This window comes from Canis lupus, chromosome 11, assembly GCF_003254725.2.
Source record: "Canis lupus dingo isolate Sandy chromosome 11, ASM325472v2, whole genome shotgun sequence".
NCBI lineage: Eukaryota > Metazoa > Chordata > Mammalia > Carnivora > Canidae > Canis > Canis lupus.
This window is the reverse complement of record NC_064253.1, coordinates 10,791,407-10,808,457: the sequence shown is the minus strand read 5'-3', so window position 1 is coordinate 10,808,457 and position 17,051 is coordinate 10,791,407. Positions and strand designations below refer to the sequence as shown.

General features: G+C 36.0%; 1 protein-coding gene across 8 annotated transcripts in view; it reads left to right on the top strand.

The window, feature by feature from the left end:
* The window catches only part of LOC125752133 (arginine/serine-rich coiled-coil protein 2-like), a 316,143-nt gene that overhangs the window by 103,852 nt on the left and 195,240 nt on the right, over nt 1-17,051 (top strand). Inside the window, exon 2 of one of the 8 annotated variants that reach the window (XR_007413911.1) lies at nt 5,649-5,782. The exons of 6 other annotated variants lie outside the window; for them this stretch is intronic. The gene's annotated coding sequence lies outside the window, so the exon portion shown is untranslated. The remainder of the gene's footprint in view (nt 1-5,648; nt 5,783-17,051) is intronic. One more of the 8 variants, XR_007413910.1, reaches the window with a different exon arrangement.

The following is a 17,051-nucleotide window of genomic DNA, read 5'->3' as shown; positions in this document are numbered from 1 at the left end:
AAACAGTTTTGGTCTTCTCCTATAATGCCAATATTTTATTATCGCCCTTTCTATTGATAAAGCTAGAAGCTATTTTGCTTCATGCCAACACTACAACCTGAGGGGTGTACAATTTCTCTTGCTTTGATTGATCTCATGCTATATAAGAGTCTTTGTTCAATTTTTCTGTAAAATGCATTCTTGGCAACTGTTATGGCATAAAGAGCAAAACATTCTCAGTTTACCACGAACTCTGAGACAGCCTCTAGGAATTCTAGAGAATTACTCTGTAAATTTAGGGACATAAATACCATTTCCAGGTTTACCAGGTGGTGCATAAGAATAGCAAAAACAATGGAAGATAAGTAACTTTTTATTGTTTTGTTTGTATAGAATGACAGTCAATAAATAGAAACTCTGATATCAGAATGTGGGAAAATGTATAAACTACACACAAAGGCACATTGTGAAAGGAAAAAATGGCATGGCAGCATTTCAAGCTGAAAGACATTTTCACAATGCATCATTGGGGTAAAGATAAAAATCTCGAGTTGCTTTGATGGAAGTGGTAATCCTTTAAAAGAGAACACTATAATTAGGCTGGTTTCAGAAGCTGCTTCTCATATATATATTGGCTGTGAATACGATTTTATCTCTTAATTTGGACTGTGATTATGATCTTAGTTTGCTGGTACCCAGGGGTTTCCTGAGAATTACAGTCCATTCTCATTATTCATGGATTCCATGTTGGAAATTCACCCTGCCTGCTAGAACTTACCGTAGCCCCCAAATCCATATACATGGTGCTTTCACTGTCGTTCATGAACAAGCACAGGGGAGCAAAAAAATTGGAGTTTCTTAATATACATCCTAGTTGGGGCCAAATAATACTGATTATTCATTTTTCATACCTTAATCAAGAGCCCTTTTCAAGGTGTATTTAGTGCCATACTTTTTACATGTTTGTGGTTTTTTAATTTTTTAATTTAATTTTATTTTTTAAGATTTTATTTATTTATTAGAGAGAGAGAGAGAGAGAGAGAGAGAGAGAGGCGCGCAGAGACACAGGCAGAGGGAGAAGCAGGCTTCATGCAGGCAGCCCGATGTGGAACTTGATCCGGGGTCTCCAGGATCAGGCCCTGGGCTGAAGGTGGCACTAAACCGCTGAGCCACAGGGGCTGCCCTATTTGTGCTTTTTTTTTTTTTTTTTTTTAATTATTTATTCAAAAGAAACACAGAGACATGGCAAGAGGAAGAAGCAGCCTCCCTGCTGAGCAAGGAGCCCCACCTGGGGCTCCATCCCAGGACCCCAGGATTACCACCAGAGCCAGAGGCAGATACTCAACCAGTGAGCCACCCAGTGCCCCATGTTTGTGCTTTTTGTTGGTAACTTAGCTGTTTAATGGCTCCCAAGCATATCGTCCAAATGCTGTTTGATGCTTTTATTAGCAAGAAGGCTCTTATGTTGACCTTTTATACTCACGGCCCCACCCCTTGGCAACTATTAATCTGTTCTTTCCATTTCTGTAATTATGTCATTTCCAGAATGGTTCCTGTTTAAAAATGTGTGTAATTTATTTATATAATAATAAACTTATAAATTTATATAACTGTAAATATGTAACATTTAAATATAATTCATTTTTAATATATTTAAACATATATATACACACACACACATATATATATTTTATAGGCAGTTTATTTGTTGAAGTGTTGCCTGTGGGCTGGACCAGTGTTTATATTCAACATCACTTGTCCTGCCAATACCACTCAAGCAGAAGTGGGGCCCTGCCTTGTTTCAGATGGGTGGGATGGAAGGCCATATCCCCACTTAGCCTTACTCACACTCTCTGGGTGAAAGCAGCCAGAGGACTTGCACAGACTTGTTGCCTCTGATTTAAGGTGGGAAGTCAACTCCCTGTTAAGCCTCAGGGACCTCAAAGAGGAAGGTGGAGTGCTTACTCTCACCACTCCCCAACATCTCATTAGAGAAAGAGACAGAGAAAGTGATTTTTCTTCTGTTGGTGTTTGGCTGGACAAGGATTACCAAAAAGGCCATCTCTTCTTGCATCCTCTTTTCCTGAGTCTTTTGGAGTATTTTTCTGTCTCCTTTGGTGGTTCCTGACTGGAAACTTCTATAGTGCCTTGTCTGAAACATACAGGAAGCATTCAGGAAGTCCAGAGAACTCATCAAGTCTTGTTCTGGAAATCCTTAAGTCCCTAGGCAGTCCACATTCTTCTTTCCACATTTCAGACACTTCCTATATTTGTTGTGCTTTGGTCCAAGGTATTTTAGTAGAAGAAAGAAGAGATAAGAAGAATGGATTAAAATAGTGTATCCAGAGCCTCTGGATAATGTTTTAAAAAATGGAAATGAGTTTGGGAGGAAGGGAGGCTCTCATTGGAAAAAAAACCAAGCTTACCAAAAAATTACAGAGGTTGGAAAAATTCTGTCTTTTTAGTTGACTGTGTTAACACATTATCTGGTAACTATGTTTTGTTTTTCTGTTGTTTTTCAACTTTCATCCTGCTTGTTAGGTTTCTGACTTACAGACTGACTTTATTAGACCCTGTAAAACAATAAGTATTTTTTAATATTTTGCCTGGCAATCAGATGGTAAATTATATTGAGGCAAAGTTAGGATCTTAGATTTTTTTCTCCTCTGATCTCTAAGTGCTGTAGTGCTGTACTGTAAAAACGAGAAAAAAAAACTAGTATTATCATTTGCTTTTGGTTAGTATTGTAGCTTCAGAACTAATACAATAGCCAGGAAGTCCCAGAAACCTGAGCTTTGCTGGATTTTCATGTGCTCACAGCCATGGTTTTATTTTTTAAAAATTAAGTAGTGCAGCCTGGGTGGCTCAGCGGTTTAGCGCCACTTTCAGCCCAGGGTGTGATCATGGAGACCCGAGATCAAGTCCCACGTTGGGTTTCCTGCATGGAGTCTGCTTCTCCTTCTGCCTGTGTCTCTGTGCCTCTCTCGATCTCTCTGTCTCTGTCTCTCTCTCTCTCTGTGTCTCTCATGAATAAATAAATGAAATCTTAAAAAAAGTCAAGTAAATTAGACTTTATAGACATATCCAAATGTCACATTTTTAGCTTATAATATATTGTTAATACAGAGCAGAGACTTAGAACCTCATCTCCAGTGTACTAAAAATACATTACCTAGTCCTATACTTAATGTAATGAAAACTAATATATCCCTAAGGAAGTAAGGTGTCTGAAAGAAAGTCTCAAAATCTGTAATAATTAAGCAAAACTCATAATCCAGTTATTTAATCAGTGTTTTGTTTTTGCTTTTGCTGATTTTTGTTTTTAATTTGAATTACATGTTTTGGAAACCCAGAATATGTACTATGACACATTTTAAAACTTCCAAAGAAGATAAAGAAAATTCAGATAATTATGGTTCTGGCTAATCCTGGACTTAACTTTTCTTAGATATGCACCATATAGCATTGTATCCCATATACTGAGTCCTTTAGAGAGTGACGTTTGAAAAGTTAATGAGAACTAATCTAGTCTCTTAAGGGAAGGGAGCTTCGAACAAGTTGAAATAGGAGAAGACACCTTCACCCATCTAGGAAAACAAATGAGAGCCCAAATATAAAGTCAGGTGCAGTGGGAAGAGTGGATCCAGCGGTGGGGGTGGTGGGATAAGGACGAAAACGAAATGAAACAAAACTGTGACTCTAGTCTATTTGGGTTTGAGGGAGTGGTGTGCAAAGATAAATTTAAATCCCTTATTTAATTGAGAGTTGGAAATACCAATCTGGATATCAGAGGAAGGGATAGAGAGGTCTCTGAGGATTTGTTGCTTTGAAAGCCCAGGAGCTTCCTTGGTGTAATCTGAAAGCGGCTGCTTTATCCTGAGGCCAGGGAGAGACAGGACAAAGAGGCAGACCACTCCAGATTGGCAGCCGGCAGGTTTAAGCAGCAAGGGAACGTATTTACAAGGCTTGTCCGAGCCTACCTCAACTCAAGATGAGTGCATTTGCGCCTGTGCCACCAGATTTTTACAAGCTTATATAGAGTCCTTAACTGAGTTCAGTCACGTACACCATTCAGATGGTCTCATCATCACTTTACTACCTGGAGGCTGTGTCTTTGGGGCAGCATCGAGGAGTAGGGAAAGCAAGCAGAATGCCTATTCCAAAGACAGGGGAGGGAGTAAGGAGCCTTGCGTTGGCCAGGTCCAGGTTTTAGGTCATGTCTTCTTCATGACCTCCCCCAATAAGTGTGGGAAGTTACTGACATACAGATGATATGTTAAATTTGAGACTTAAATTATAAGGTATGTGCTGTAGATTTAATTACATCCCCTCAGAACTCGTATGTGGAGGGCCCCCAATGGGCCTGTATTTGGAGATAGGGTCTTTAAAGAAGTAATAAAGGTTAAATGAAGTAATGAGGGTGGGTTCCTGATCCACTAGCATTAGTGTCCTTATAAGAAAAGTTACTAGAGAACTCCCTTTCCTGTTCTTCCTCTCATTCTGCACATGCTCCCAGTCCAAAGGCTATGTGAAGACATAGTAAGAATGCAGCCATGTGGGCTGATTCAGTCAGTTAGGCATTTACCTTTGGCTCAGGTTATAATCTCAGGGTCCAGGGAGGGAGTTCCATATTGGGCTCCTTGCTCAGCAGAGAGTCTGCTTCTCCCTCTGTCACCCTGTTCATGCTTTCTCTCTTTTAGATAAGTAAATAAAATCTTAAAAAAATGCAACCATTGGCCAGCCAGGAGGAGAGCCCTCACCAGAAACTGAATATCCAGAATCATTATCTTAGACTTCCAGCCTCCAGAACATTGAGAAATAAGTGCCTGTTGTTTATTTCATATAGTCTGTGGTATTTTGTTATGGTAGCCCAAGCTGACCAACCTAGCATGTGAATGGAAAAAATTTCCCAGAGAAAGTAGGAGTCATGAGAACAGCTTAATAGCTAGTCAGTGGTCTTAGAAGGTGTAAATTTACCATCTTAACATATGTTCTGATTGAGATAATTAAAGTTATCTATTGGGATCTATCTGAATTAGTGAGGAGATAATGATGCTTGCAGGAACAAACAACACATTTTTAAAAAAAAATCTACAGATTTCCTAAATACCAGATTACCAGATAGAAAATGCAGTGGGTGGGGGTGTGTGGGTGGCTCAGTCAGTTAAGCGACTGCCTTCAGCTCAGATCATGTTCCCAAGGTCCTGGGATCAAGCCCTATGTCAGGTTCCCCGCTCCTGGAGAGCCTGCTTCTCTCTCTCCTCCCCACTCATGCTGCCTGCCTCTCTCTCTCTCTCTCTCTCTCTCTCTCTCTCAGATAAATAAATAAATAAAAATGTTTTTTAAAAATGCAATGGATGAAGAATCACATATACAGTAACAAGAAATCATAAAACATATTACATAAATAGTAATTGTCAGTATATAATAAGGAAAATTATAAAACCTCACAAAAGCCATAAAAGAGCACCTAAATAAATGGTCTGTTTTCTTTAGTAGAAGCAGTGAATACTGTAATGCTGCTAATTGTTTAACAATCAATACAATTACTGTACTTATGACCAAAATGTGTATCGTCTGGGTATTGATTCACAGATGTGACAGTCATAAAATAACAATAGCTCAGAATATTTAGGAAACAAGACCAATGAAAGGTCTTGGCTTCTCAGATACTGAAATCATTATCCTCATTATCATCTTCTGTGAAGTTGGAAACAGGATGGTGCTCAGCCATGAAAAAAATGAAGAAACCCTACCATTTGCAAAAACATGGGTGGAACTTGAAGGAATTATGCTAAATGAGGTAAGTCAGAGAAAGAAATATATGATCTCACATATATGTGAAATAAATATACATATATGGAATCTAAACCACACAAAACAAATAAAACTCAAAGACAAGACATTCAACTGTGGTTACCAGAGGTGGAGGGGTGGGGAGAGGGAGAAATGGAGGATGGTGGTCAAATGGTACAAACTTGCAGTTATGAGATAAATAAGCCCTAGAGCTGTAATGTACAACTTGGTGACTGACTATAGCTGACACTGGTGTTCAATACATAGGAAAGTTCTCACAGTAAATCCTAGTTTTCTACATAAGGAGAACTCCTTTTTTCCTCTTATTTAAAAACTTTTCTTTTTACTGTATCTCTATGAGAAGATGGATGTTAGCTGAACCCATTGTAATGCATATGAAGTCAAATTGTTGTGCGATAGCACTTTATACAGTGATAGTTTTTTAGTAAAACTGAAAAAATGTTATAGTTGTACTGCATCGACCAGGTTAGTTATTAGCACAACAAAAATATTATGTCCAATCACATACCAAAGTAAATTCCAGATACAGCAATGATTTTAACTGAGGAAAAAGGAATGTGTGAAATCATTTAAGGAAGGGGAAAAATCTGTATCTCGGTGTGAAAGGAGAGCCTTATGTACATGGCATGAAAGTTAAGAACCACAAAAGAAAGTACTGATTTGATTATTTAAATATTCCAAATTTTTATGATTAATAGAATAAAGCTACAGGTAAACCCAAAGTGAAAGTGAAAAAACACAAAACAAATTCAATCTGTCTTAGGACAATATGGCAGCATTCAGTAAGACAAATGATTAAAATTCCAATAGAAAAGTAAGACTAAACATGTAGAAAGACATTTTAAAAATATGAATATTAAATGTAAAAAGAATAAAATACTCCAGTAAGATTCCAAAACTATATATTAAAACAATAATTAAGTATATCTTGTATGTAATAAATTAACGGTGATCTAAAAGAAGAAAACATCAGAATTGGAGAGAATAAGAATTATAATGGACTATGAAAGAAAAGTAGATATCTGAAACTTATCTCTAGACCAATTTGAAAATAGAATAGATCCTGAAGTCTATGTATATTCCTGTCATTTTAGTCTGAAGAAATCCTTGAGTATATACCAACTGCTGTATACGGGCATGTGTTTTTAAGAATAACTTAAAAACAACCTAAATATTTAGCAATATTAGGGCTACTGAATAAATTCATGTAATAAAATAATACCCATTCATTAGAATAAAGTTATTTAAACTCAGTTAACTAAAGTACTGTTGGCTATACTTATTAATTTGGAAATATGTTCATGTTATATGTAAATAGGTTATAAAATTATACATAGAGGAATAAACCTTTATTTTTTTACTTTATTGTATTTTTATTTTATTTTATTTATTTTAATAATTTATTTTTTATTGGTGTTCAATTTGCCAACATACGAATAACACCCAGTGCTCATTCTGTCAAGTACCCACCTCAGTGCCTGCCACTCAGTCAGCCCCCCCCCCCGCCCTCCTCCCCTTCTACCACCCCTAGTTTGTTTCCCAGAGTTAGGAGTCTTCCATGTTCTGTCTCCCTTTCTGATATTTCCTACTTATTTTTCCTCCTTTCCCCTTTATTCCCTTTCACCATTATTTATATTCCCCAAATAAGACCATACATTCTGTACATATGTACAGAAGAAAAGTCCAGAGTGTACATATCAAGTCAATAATGTTGATCTCTGTGTCGTGAATTTTTCCCCTGTGCACATACATTTTCTGACTTGAAAAAGAAACCTAAAGAACATAGGTATCTTCTGGAATAATATTTTATTATTTTATGATTTTTTAAAAATATTTTATTTATTTGAGCACACGAGAGAGAAGATGAGCGTGGTGAGGGGCAGAGGGAGAAGCAGATTTCTCTCTAATCAGGGAGCCTCACTGGGTCTCCATCGATCCCAGGACTCCAGGATCATGACTTAAGCCAAAGGCAGACACTTAACCAACTCAGTCATGAGGGGCCCCTGGAACAATATTTCATTTAGAAAAATAAGAATTCCTAGTCACCTAATAAGAGTAAAAGTAGAGAATGGAAACAAAAACAGAGATTTATGTAGAAAACAAGAAACAGAGATGATATTAGAAAAGAAAAAAGAGACTTTATTGAATAATCAACGGTGGTGGTAGAATGAGTGTCCATTACTTCTTGATTTACAGAGCACTTAGGATATTCCCAGTCCTCTTCTAGATGCAGAAAGTAAAGAAGTGAAGACATACAAGTTTTTACATTGACAGAACTTAGAGTGTAGGAGGAAGGGACAGAATGATGGATAGAATATAATTTCCAGTACTTGCTTAAAATAGTGTGGTGGCATTGGTGATGGAGGGGAATGGATGAATTTAAAACATATTTTGGATGACAACTCGCAGGTCTTGCTGACAGGTTGAAGATGGGGAAAAGGGAAAGGGAATTATCAAGGAATATTCAGGTTTTTGGCTGCTGTCAACTAGAGACAGATATCAAAAGTTAAATTTTGGTTGTGCTAAATATGGAATGGTGATTACATCTTTGAACATGTCAGGTAAGATTGCTGGATAAATATGTTTGAAGCTTAACTGATGAATTAATGCTGGAGATAGAAATTTGGAAGATCATAAAAATAAATATGGGTCTTAAAGCCAAGAGGTTAAATAAGATGACTTAAGGGGAGGATATAGCAAGCTAAGGGCTGAACCCTGGACCCCTCAAATGTAGGGAATGTTTGGAGAAGAAAAAAAGCTGTCAAGATGGCTAAAGAATATAAAGAAGAAAAAAGAACACAGGATAGTAGAGTGTTACAAAAGCCATGAAACAACAGGTTTCTTACGAATAAAGCATATTCTATCAGCCTAAATATTGTTGATAAAACAGAAAAATGTCCAGTGGATTTGGCCACACTTAAGTCACCAAGAGTTTAGTGAAGATTGGTTTCAGTATGTGATGGGGGTAAGAAGCCAGATCGGAAAGGATCAGAGTCATTCAGCAGGTGTGGGTAAGGATTTTGTGAAAAGGAAGAGAGAAGTGTAGTATCTGGAAGGGGTAGTCTATTAAGACAGACTTTTTTTTTTTTTTTTTTATTGAGACAGGAAAAAGTATGATGGGTTTCTATGTGGTTTAGGACAACCCAGTAGAGATGAAGTGAGTGAGAACCTTCTAGAGAGAGGTAGTAACTAAGAAGGAAAGCCCTTTTGAAAGGGTGGGAAAGGATGGGCTCAGAGCACATGTTTGGGAATTAACATTTTTAGATGAAGGGTGTCATTGTCCACTGTAACAGCACAAAGGCAGAGAATATGGCTGTAAAGGCCGGCAGGTGTATAGATTTAGTCATGGGACAGGGTAGAAATTCTTGTTTTATCCTATGAAATTAAAAAATACTTAGCAACTAAAAACTGGAGTTGGTTATAAAGTTCATTTGCAAATTGATAAAAAGCTGCAGAATATTAAACTGTGAGGATAGAAAGGAATACTTTCTAGGGACATGTAATGGGATTTTCAAGCAGAACAGTGTGTCCATTTGAGGCATGAAAACATAAATAGGAAAATAAGCCCGTTGGCCTAATTGTGTCATTTTTTTCTTTTCTTTCTTTCTTTCTTTCTTTCTTTCTTTCTTTCTTTATTTAGTGCTTTTTGTCGTGTCTTTTCTTGTTCGTGTTCTTTTCTTTTTCAGGTCTTTTCGTTGTCTTGTCTTTTCTTTCTTTTCTGTGCTTTTCTTTTCTTCCATTTCACTTTCCCTTTTCCCTTTCCATTGTACCTTTCCCTTTCCCTTTCCCTTTCCCTTTCCCTTTCTTTCTTTCTTTTCTTTCTTTTCTTTTCTTTTCTTTCTTTTCTTTTCTTTCTTTTCTTTTCTTCTTTTCTTTTCTTTCTTTTCTTTTCTTTCTTTTCTTTTCTTTCTTTTTTCTTTCTTTCCTTTCTTTCCTTTCTTTCCTTTCTTTCCTTTCTTTTCTTTCTTTTCTTTCTTTTCTTTCTTTTCTTTCTTTTCTTTCTTTTTTCTTTCTTTTCTTTCTTTTCTGGAATGTTATATACTCAGACATTAGAACAAAGGACCCTTCAATCAGGGTTGGGATTTGCAAGTCAGTATTACAAAGGGGGTAAGGAGTTGAAGGTGCTTGCCAGGAAATACATAAATTGAAAGCTCATTCGATCTAAGCTATACAGGTAGGGAGGGGACAATAGGTGTTGGGTGAAAAATAATGTATAAGTACCAGTATTAATGGCTTAAAGACTTTGATTAAATCAAATTATCTTTAAAGTGCTCAAATAAGCAAGTTGGGAGAAAAAAACTAAGATTGGCAGAAACTAGGGTTTCTAGCATCTGATTTGGGGAGAATGTGACTGGAAAGGGGATATTGAAAAAATATTAAGTACATCAAAGAAATGAAGAAGCAGGAATTACATAAATCATATATGTTCATGTTAAGTCCAAAGATTGTTAACAATTTGACAGTGTGGGAACTAAGATCTTTAGTGAATTAGGGGCAGTTTCCTGGAAGGCAGTGGAGATGAGGAAAAAAAAAGAAAAATTAAAGATGAGTTGAATGGGATTGTGTTTTTGAAGAAAGAAAGAGGCAAGTGGTTCAAAACTGAATTTCCGGAACCCAAATTAGTCATCTCCAATTCTCCATAGCTCCTGTACATGTATTGCTTCCTGTCTTAGGTGATGCCAGCATTGTCCTTCCACTTGCTTGGAGTTAAACCAATGTCCTCTTAATTAACTCACTGAACTGTGTGGGAGTCCTAACATCATCTAGTTAAGTCTAAATGTCAATTCTCCCAATCCAAGTATTTGGTAAGGAACTCAAGGTTAGGTTGTCTATTTACTAAGAAGGCTTAATGTTTACAGTAAGAAAGCTTACTGTTTATCAGATGTTATTGGATCAGACCCTAATGAGAACAATTACTCAGCCTCCAGGCTGTTTGTCTCACACAACTGAGGTATCTGAGAGATACAGAATCTTATTCTAGGGGCTCTGTTAGAAGCTGAATCCTCAAGTTCCATCAAGATCATAGTTAAGAAGAAACTAAAAATGTAGAGAAATCTTTTAATCACCAATTGGGTGTTCTAGAGGACATATTGAAAACATTTGGGAGGATGAAGAGGAATGGGGTTTGGATAGAATTAGAGATGCCCTAATTTTTTCTTAAAGATTTTATTTATTTTTTCATGAGAGACACAGAGAGGCAGAAACATAGGCAGAGGGAGGAGCAGGCTCTCCGCAAGGAGCCAGATACGGTACTTCATTCCAGGACCCTGGGATCATGACCTGAGCCGAAGGCAGACACTCAACCATTGAGCCACCCAGGTGTCTCAGGGATGTCCTAATTGAGTAACGGTGAGCAAATCCAATGACTCCAGATGTCATGGGTGTTTGGAACAATGAAAGAAATAGTAATATTTACTTCAGTTCTCTCTGAAGATGGATTGATTGGAGAGTTTCTTTGAGAGAGTTTTGACAGCCCATGTAAGCTAAAATTTTCCATATTTAGTTATTCTGGTATAGAGCCACGAGAGAACAAACTTCATTACATAAAGGAAAAGGTGATTTTGCCTTTTCAGATTTCAAATTACTAGTTTCAGAATACAAACAGTGTCTTTTGTGTTTACTCATAGCCTAATGGGCATAACCTAAATTACATACATGAGGTCATAAGACGGAGAAAGAAATGGGATGCCACATCTGAGAGACCATGAAGGGCAGCTTGTAAGATTCAAACAGTCGTGAAAACCGAATCTTTTATCACCATCTTGAAGATCTCCTAGTGATCCCAAAAAGTTTATTGGTAGGACAATTAGAAAGGATTTTCAGAGTTGGAAACTCCTGACTAATGATCTTCTGTAATAAACAGAGAATAAAACATCTGTTCCAGATAGTATGATAGAATACATGATGAGGGAAAAGAGAGGGAACAATGGAGTGGGATATACTATGGTAAGAGTTAAAAGGGGATGTGGAAGTCAGGACCAGGACTTACAGGTTGGTGGTTACTAAAAAAGAAAGAGCTTAGTTTAAATACACAGCTAGTGTTTAACATTGGCAAGCTCCTATTAGGTGTCAGACACTACTAGGGTTATTGCTAATATAACTTGTTTAATCCCTATTATAAAACAAATACAAAAACTAAGAGATGCATATAATTCCCACCTGCATTTTATAGACCAGGAAATAGACACTTTCAGAGGTAAATACCTTGTTAGGGTCATGAAGCAGTGAGTGGGGCCAGGAGAAACACACCTACTGTCTGTCTCCGGAACTCTTCGTCTCAACAACCAGGAATGCAAAATAAGGAATTAAAACATAATTCAATAAATCAAACAACATTGTTTCAGCAGAAAAATTTACAAGTCAGGAATATTACAGAACTAGGAAATAGGTTCTAGAAAAGATTTTGCATATTTCTGAGGTCCTATCAGGCAGATCATTAATATAAATGTAAATACCATAAATAAATAGTGAAAATGTGCTTATTATTTCAGATGTGAGCATTTGTATCAGAAAAATGTTTGGACAGGCTTGGCTTCATGGGAGGCAGCCCGTGAAGTCAGACACTTTGTTGAATGCTTTAATGTCAGCAGAGCATAATTCTTACTTTGTCTTGAAAAGGGGTCTTGCATTTTCATTTTGCATGAGAGGCCTTGTGAATTATGTCACTGGTCCTATATGTATATAATGACATATTTGACAGATTATCCCAACATACCAATATACTTAAATTGCATCTGATTTCAGCCAAAGTGAAAGCACTAAAAGAGTTTATGGTTAAAAATTTGGAATGAATTTTATCACATGTGCCATGTTCACACAAAACAAAGCAAAACAATATATCTGAAAATAGTGAAGTCAATTGCAAGCAATTAGCTAATTTTAAAGAATTTTGGAAGGATATCTGAATTATTACTAAGGTAAAGCCTCTGAGAGTGTTCCAGGAAATAGATGCAGCCAAGCCAAAAAAAAGAAAAGGCAACTTAGTTTTAGGAAGAAAATGCACAGAAGAGTGACAAGGCAGTCCCAGAACATCTGCCAGCCGTACATGGGAAGACAATAAGAGAACAGATGGGAATAGAAAGTAAAAATTCACGCCCATACAAATCTAGACATCTTCTGGCCAGCAGAAGAGAATTTACCACAATAGGCTAAGTCTTTGAGGACACATCAGCCAAAATAGATGAGGAAAACCTTCCAAATCTGCTAGGTTTCTGCTAATGCCATTCAGTTATTAGCATGTGGAATGAAAAAATGCCAGCTAATTCTGTGGGAGCCCAAGTAGAGACGTGCGTGGTAATGTTAGGTCTCATAAAATTTCTGCTTCAATATATGAGGCAATTAATAAAGAACAGAGAAGGGAACATCTATTCCATTAAGTAATATATTCCTCATTAGCTCTTCTTAGAGTGGGGGGTGTAACACTGCGAATCAATAAACTGTTCTATAGTAAATAATCCAAACCCTATTCTCCACCTTCCTAACTATTTTCAGTATGTCTGTGATAAAGGGATGGCCCTGGGTTGTTAGTTTCCTAGGCAATAGAAAAAACTGAGTGTTTTGGATCAATATACACTTCTGATAGTTACTCTAAGAATATAGTGTTGTTTTATTGAGTGCATATGTATGTGTGTGTTCCTGTATAAAAACCTTCTGAAATCATACAAAAGCAGTAAGAGTTCCATATATTGAATGGAATTGGACCTGATTAACCATTTCTTTCACTATATCACCATATGAAGCCACACATTTATTTTTTGGCAGGGTGACTGAAAGTATGAATTTCATCACAAAAATGCTGTAAACCAAAATCACATGTTCTATTTTAAAATTAAAATAGTTGCTAAAAATTCTAAATGGATTACCAGAAAATTCATTAGTTTTTTGTTGTCTTCTCATCCAAGGAATACAGATATTCTCTTAAGTGTCAGAAGCAATTATGTTTTCCTAACATCAGGTATCAATTTGTAGATTTTTAATTGGATGATGTTGCAGGAATATTGTGTTGATTATTTATTAGCAAGCATAACTTGGACAAGCAGTATACAGAATAGCGCCTCTGCAGTATAAACTATAATAAAACTGATGTAACGTGAGAAGCATCACATTGCCTGTATCTGAATCAAGAAATCCATAATTCAGAAATCCATATTATCTGAAACTCATTACTTTCCTTTCATCATTTAACAAACATTTATGCCAGATGGTAAGGCCATAGAGAGATAAACAAATCCTGCATTTTATTAATCTCTGTATTCCTAGCAAAGAGCATAGTGCCTGACATTGTAGTAAGCATGCAGCAATGTGCTTTATCCTGAAGCAAATGGTTTGGAATACTGGTCTCCACAGTATTATGTAATAAGCACACACTACGTGCTGGGTTACGAGGGATTTGGTTTCAACTTTTGGTTCAGTATTAAACAAGAAATAGTTTTTGAAATCTTAGGTAACTGTATAAAACAAATCATTCTCCTCCCACTAGAAAAGATTATTTTCTTCCCTCCTCCACAGTTTTACTGAGATATAATTGGAATTCAACATGTTAAAAATTAAAGGCATACAGTGTGTTAATTTGAGCCATTTATATATTGAAAAATAATCACCACATTAGCTATTAACTCCATCACCTTGTATATCATTAGGATTTCTTTTGTGTGATGAGAACATTTAAGATCTAGTCTGTTATCAACTGTGAAATATATAAAATGGTATTAATAACTGTGATCACTATGCTGAACATTAGATTATCAGAACTTGTCTTTTTTATTTAAATCAATTAGCCAACATATAGTATATCATATTTGTCTTATAGCTAGAAGTTCGTACTCTTTGACAGGGTACAGACTCTCTCCACATTTCACCAATCCCCAGGCCCTGGTAACCATCATTTTAACATGTTTATTAACATCTCAGTTCTTTTTCTGAACTGCACATATAAGTGATATTATGTAGTGTTTGTCTTTTGCTGTCTGACATTTCATTTGGTATATTGCCCTTAGTGTCCATCTGTGTTGTTGCAAATGGCAGGATTTTCTTCATTCTTATCATTGAATAATATTCTTTTGAAATTGTGTATGTGTGTATATATATATGTGTGTGTGTATATATATATATATATATATATATATATATATATATTTTCATGAGCACTGTTGATGAACACTTAGGTTTTTTCTCTATCTTGGCTATTGTGAATAATGCTGCAATGAACATGAGACTGAAGATAGATCCAAGATCATATTTTCCTTTCCTTTGAATACATATCAAGAAGTGCAAATGCTGGATTATATGGTAGTTCTCTGTTGAATTTTTCTAGGAACCACAATACTGTTTTCCATGGGTTCCCTTTTCTCTGTCCTTACAAACAATTATCTTTGTCTTTTTTGATGATAGTTGTTCTAAAAAGTATGAGGTAATAACTCATTGTGTTTTTAATTTGCATTTCCCCGATGATTAGTGATGTTGAGTACCTTCTTATGTACCTCTTGGACATATGTATATTTTCTTTCTTTCTTTTTAAAATTTTTAAAATTTGTATTCTTTCTTTGGAGAAATGTCTGCATAGTTCTCTGCCCATTTTTTCATCTTTTTTTGGGGGGGCTATTGAGCTGTATGAGCTCTTTATATATCTCTTATATTAACCCCTTATCAGATACAGGGTTTGCCAATATTTTCTCCCATTCAGTCGTCTGTTCATTATTCTTTTTTGTTTCTGTCACTGTGCAGAAACTTTTTAGTCTGCTATAGTCCCATTTACTAATCTTTTGTTGCTTGCACTTTTGGTGTCATAGATAAAGAAACATTGCTAAGACTAGCATCAAGGAGTTTTTCCTCATGTTTTCTTTTTGAGTTTTACATTTTCAAGTCTTATGTTTAAGTCAATCCATTTCAAGTAAATTGTTGTGAGTGATATAAGTTACAGGTCCAGTTTCATTCCTCTGAGTATGGTCATCCAGTTTTCCAAGCACCATTAATTGTACAAGCTATCCAGTTTTCCAAGCATCATTAATTGGACAAGCATTGAGTATTCTTGGCTTTCTTGTCAAATACTAGTTGACTACACATCTGGGGATTTATTTCTGGGCTCTTAATACTGTACCTTTGGTCTACATGTCTGTATTTAAGCTAGTACCATACTGGTATGATTACTACAGCTTTATAGCATACTTTGATGTCAGGAAGTGAAATGCCTCCTGCTTTTTTCTTTTTTCTCAGAAGTGCTTTGGCTACTTGGGGTCTTTTGTGCTTCCATACAAATTTTAGGATTGATTTTTCTTTTTCTTGAAAAGATGCCATTAGATTTAGAACAGGGATAACATTGAGTCATATGATAGTATAGATAATTTAATAATATTAATTCTTCCTATCCATGAACAGGGGGCATCTTCCCACTTGTATGTATTTTCTTTAATGTTATTCCTCAGAGTCTTACTTTTCAGTGTACAGGTCTCTTACTCCATTGGTTACATTTATTTCTAAATATTTTATTGTTTTTTGATGGTGTTGTGAATGGGATTGAAAAACCTCTTTGTGGGGGATATTTCCTGTATAGAATTGTCAACTAATTTCACTATGTGGATTTTATATCCTGCAAGTTCATTGAATTCATTTATTAGTTATGACAGGTTTTTTTTTGTGGAGTCCAGGATTTTTATACAAAATATTATATATTTTCAAATAAGGACAGTTTTACTTTTCCCTTTCTGATTTGGATGCCTTTTTCTTTTACTTGCTAGATTGTACGGACAGCACTTCTAGTATTGTGTTGAATAGTAGTGGTAAGAGTGAGTATACTTGTCTTATTCCTGATCTTAGAGGAAAAGCTTTAACCTTTTCACCAGTGTGTATAATGTTAGGTGTGAGATTGTCATATGTGGCCTTGATTATGTTGAAAAATGTTCATACTGCACTCAATATGTTGAGTATTTTTATTCTAAAAGGATGTTGTATTTTGTCACATTCTTTTTTTCTGCATTTATTGATATCACATGACTTTTATCTTTCATTCTATTAATATGGCTTCTCACATTTATTGATTTATATGTGTTGAATCATCCTTGCATTCCTGGAAAAATTTCACTTGATGATGTTGTATGATCCTTTTGTGTGTGTGTGTGTGTGTGTGTGTGTGTGTTTGTGTTTAAAGATTTTATTTATTTATTCATGAGAGGCAGAGATATCTGCAAGGAGTCCGATCCTAGGACCCTGGGCTCACACCCTGAGCTGAAGGCAGACACTCAACCACTGAGCAACCCAGG